At 37.4% G+C, this 4671-nt stretch overlaps 1 long non-coding RNA gene across 1 annotated transcript; it reads left to right on the forward strand.

Annotated features, from left to right (window-relative positions):
* The first annotated feature begins 633 nt into the window (after nucleotides 1-633).
* LOC129771838 (uncharacterized) lies at nucleotides 634-1225 on the forward strand. The gene is made up of 3 exons (XR_008742488.1): nucleotides 634-744; nucleotides 808-920; nucleotides 988-1225. It is a non-coding gene; the product is annotated as an uncharacterized LOC129771838 (long non-coding RNA).
* The last annotated feature ends 3446 nt before the right edge of the window (nucleotides 1226-4671 follow it).

The following is a 4671-nucleotide window of genomic DNA, read 5'->3' on the forward strand; positions in this document are numbered from 1 at the left end:
TTATACGCGATGACCGTAGAATAGTGTCGACGTCTGGTGGAGACATCGGTTTGGGAAAGCAAATAATTCTCTATAAGATTGTTACACCTCAAGACAGTTTTAAGTTGTTTAAATTTTTAATGAAAACTTTTACTTCATATTATTTGATTGCTCAGAACCTGTGGTATTGATTCTTCCTTAACCATTTTTGTAAAGTTTTCTTAATATTTTAACTAAAACTCATCATTGTAATATACAATCATTATCAGACACAATTATTGTTCAGGAGGTTTCCCAACTTGCAAAAGAACGTATTACTTTATTACATAAAGAACACATTTCAGGAGTAGAAGTTAATTTTCATTCATAGTTTTTATTTTAAGATATGTGTTTAATGCACCTGAAAATCCATTATCACTATCATTTCCCGAAAGCGGAGCACGAAACTCCATGCCATGAAAGCGAATTGACAGTTGTTTGTCATGTCTGTTAGTATTAGTACAATTCAGGCAATTTTTCGTCTAATGTAATAGTATGTGTGCACTATTGACGTTTGTTTGTTGATTTTGAAACCAGTTGATAATGTGCAAGTGATATGGATGCTGAAATTTTTATTTCACTTCTTTAACAAGTAAAATAAATGCAATACAAGTACCAGTGTTGTGGAACTAATTCTGTGATGCAAGTTTCTGCTCAAAAAGAAGCAATGGTCACAGGTGCACGATGTCATCATTTAGCATATTGCCACGGACTGTGTTATTAACGGTGAGTGGTGTCTTTTGACAAGCAGATCGAGTTATTTAATTGACTTCTATTTTTTGTTCACAGGCAACATCCCTTATCTGAAATAATTATTGAACGAGTTCGGGGATGTCAAACAAATCTTCAATCGGTTCATGGAGGGGCGGATTTCGAGCGGCTTTATCGAGCTGAATGAGAAGGTTAGTTTTTGTTAATTTGAACACACTAAAAATAATTCTCTCGTCTAATATTCTTTGGGTATTCCAGTTTGACCTGACCGGCGACGCGATCGACGACGAGACCAAGGCACTCCAGCCAAAACTGTCAGATATGTGCTCTGTGGTCTAAATGTTCCAATGCCCGACGCCAAAGCATCGGTTCTGTCAGAACGAAATTCCAGCTTATCTGATTCGGTCATTCTTTGCCCCGGATCCGCGTATTGATAGCTGTGATGCGAATTGGGCTCGAGAAGCTGCCCCTGCCCCAGGATTACGTGCTCGAGGAATTGCGGCATATGTTGAGCTCGTTCTTCGACAAGGATCAGCGGAAGCAGCAATGGAATAGTGTTTGAACGAATTATGTTATTTTATTCGTAATTTGTTTACTGTATTAATGAAATAAAAAAAAATTAACAAATAATGGGGGGTAAATAATAAAGCAAAGGTACTCATGGATTTTTAATAGATTAATCTCATAAAAATATTGAATAAAACATTCCTTTTTTAATTTCTCTTTCAAATTTTGATAAAATTGCACTGAATAGTTAAATAAGGGCAATATTAATATTTGAATAAACTTATGTAATTATAAACATGTTTATATAAACCTTCCCATCTTCTCATTTTTCATTAAAGACCTTGCGTCAAGACAGCTAGAAATCCATACACTCTCAAATCAAGTGTGCCTGAAAAAAATATATTCTTCACGTAAACAAGCGATGAAAATGTGGACACTTTTTAGTCAGTGAATTGTATGGAGTTCCACTGCTGTGATTCAAGTCTCCGTGAACAAAGAAAAGGAAAAGAACGAAGGAGAACATTTGCCTAGAGTGGATCTCGCTGAGGTATTCAGTCTCGTTCTGTTTTCAAAGCAATGAACACCGCTTGTTCTCCCTTGTTTTGCGTCATCACATTTCTTTGTTTCGGAATGAGCTGTGGACGCGACCAAATGACTCACTCGCAGATGTCTTCGGCATTGCAATCATTGCGTCAAACTGACGCCTTAAGGTTCTGAGCTACACAATTGTGTGGGGAATCATCAAGCTAGGCTATCGTCGGCTCACCAAGAGAATAAATGTTCTAGAATTATTTCTGTGATTTGTTTTCGCGAGCCAGTAGCAAAAAATTCTCCATCAATGACCACAGCTACGCTAATCTAAACCGGCAATATCAACAGATAGGGCTTCTGTTGAGAAGAGCGCAAAACGGAGATAAGTGTGTGTTATTTAGTTGCTTCAAGCCATCAAAATATGGATATTCATGTGCGTACGTGCGTGTTTCATAACCCGTACGTAAAAATAGCGCGGAAGGGAAATATTTGCGTTAGGGTATTATTAATGATTCTCTGCTGAGGCAAATATTCAGTCTTTTTCCGAGCAGTTAACATTGTTTGTTTTCCGTCATCACAAAGGCTTCGTTTGCGCATTTGACATTGCATTCAATAAATTCAAATGACGGTATGGCGAAGGAGGCATTAAGGTTGTGCGCCAAAAAATTATTTGGGGAATACCAAGTTATTTGGGTTCGCGTGCTAGTCGCAAAACTGTCTTCATTGCATTTGCGCCAATCTTGATCATAATTAGGCAATGCTACTCTTGTCGAGGTTGTTGAGATTAACAGAAAAAGTTTATTTCATTTATTTAGTCACCAAGAAAGTAAATGTTGGTCTGGAAATTTGTATGTGATTTGGTTTCGCTTGCCGGTAGCAACACTTTCTTCACTAAGGATGACAGCTGCGCTTATCTTGATCATGGGAAAGTAATGCAACTTTTTTCGAGGCCAGTAATATCAAAAGAAGCGTTTCTATTGAGAACAGCGCAAAATAATGATAAGTGTTTATATTCCCAGTAGCTTCAAGCCACCGATGTATGGCTCTGGATGCATGCTATGATGAACGATTGGCGCTTGGTTTACGTTGTACGAATGATGTCTAGAGGTGAGATTCCACTGAGGCAATACAAAATAACATGTAGCAAGATTTTTGATACTTGCAAGTATTGTTATTGTTGTTGTTTCCATGCGGTGCTAAAGTTATATTGATGTAGTTATGAGTCCGCCGCATTTGTCGTCAATTTCGACCAATTAGAAGTGGATATTTCCGTTAGGATAGGGGTTGAGATTTTTCAGTTGTTCGATAGTTAGTTTCATGACATATATTATTTTATTCAATATAAAACAATGTTCTGGAGTGCCGAAATTGATTGACACAAAAACATCATCAATCCATCATTCAATGGCTGAGCAATAAGTGTTTGAAATTGGGCAATTTTCACGATGTGCTCGATTTTCGATTTACAATTTGTACCCCAATACATTCCCGAAAGACGTAATCCTACGTCAAAATCCAAAAAAAATACTTACTTTTTGTAGGTTTATTGATCATTGTTCGACTATCCTCTCAATTTTGTTTTGAACAAAAAACTTCTTCTTCTTCTTCAATGGCACTAACGTTCCTAGAGGAACTTCGCCGTCTCAACGTAGTATTACTTGCGTCATTTTTATTAATACTTAGTTGAGATTTCTATGCCAAATAACACGCCTTGAATGCATTCTGAGTGGCAAGCTCTAGAATACGCGTGAACACAGTGCAAGTCGGAGGAAATTTCTTTGACGAAAAATTCCCCCGACCAGAACGGGAATCGAACCCGAACACCCGGCATGTTAGTTATGACGCTAACCACTCGGCCAAGGGAGCACAAAAACTTGCTGAATGAATTTTCCGTCTAGGGGTATATAGTACAACATATATCGCAATAACCATTTTGCGAAAAATGCATTTGAAATGCCTTAATAATCGTCCCTTATTTTCGATTTCGTAGAATGTCCCCCTCCTACGTGGAAATCAAAGACGTAGTCCCACGTCAAAAGTCGGGGTGGTCCTGAATCGACCCCCAGTTTTTGTTTCGCAATTATTCAACACGGTTACTCTGGCGCTTGCCATTAACAGCTCGCACAAGTCTGACTCTTCGAGTGACGCCCACTACCGGAGAACGCATTTGATTATGCTATTAGAAACATTTGACTAACTACACCGGAGTCGCTTTTCACACGGGGGATACGTAATACGTAAATTCTAAAATCCGTGTAAAAATTTATCAGACAGTAATTTATACGTCTAAAATGCAACCTATATGCTTACAATTGATTTACTAATTTTTTGAATGCTACAATCATGATGTCTGTTTCTCCTTTTATTTCTCAGCTACTAGTCAGTGATAGAATACAGACTTATTTCGTGAAAAGTCACATCAATTAGCACATAAAATCTGTTTTCACTAGAGTCACTTTTTACGCGGTTGATACGTGCCGCGTAAATTCCTAAAACCGCGTTGAAAAAACGTGTAAAAAGCGACTTGGAGTATATATATACATTTCGTACACTATATACCACATTTCTCAGATTTGGTAAATCGCACGAACAGCAGGAATAACGTATCGATTTTTTTTTAATGATCAACAAAAACCTCTTATAGTAGCAAACTTCAAGCTCGTTTTTCTCGAAATCATAAAAATGTCACATGGTCCGGTATGACTTAACACCGACCACATCATACTATTATTCAGTGTAATTTTGGTGCAGAATGAAGCAAATTTTGAATAATTCTTTTTATGTTTCTTAATTTTCCCTGCCAAAAACTACAAATAAATCACTATGAATTAAAACCGCTATGTTTTGGGAAAGACATTCGTGTTATCCCGCATAAATCTGTCAACACACGCCACCATGTCAAGC

Source organism: Toxorhynchites rutilus, chromosome 2, assembly GCF_029784135.1.
Source record: "Toxorhynchites rutilus septentrionalis strain SRP chromosome 2, ASM2978413v1, whole genome shotgun sequence".
Taxonomy (NCBI): domain Eukaryota; kingdom Metazoa; phylum Arthropoda; class Insecta; order Diptera; family Culicidae; genus Toxorhynchites; species Toxorhynchites rutilus.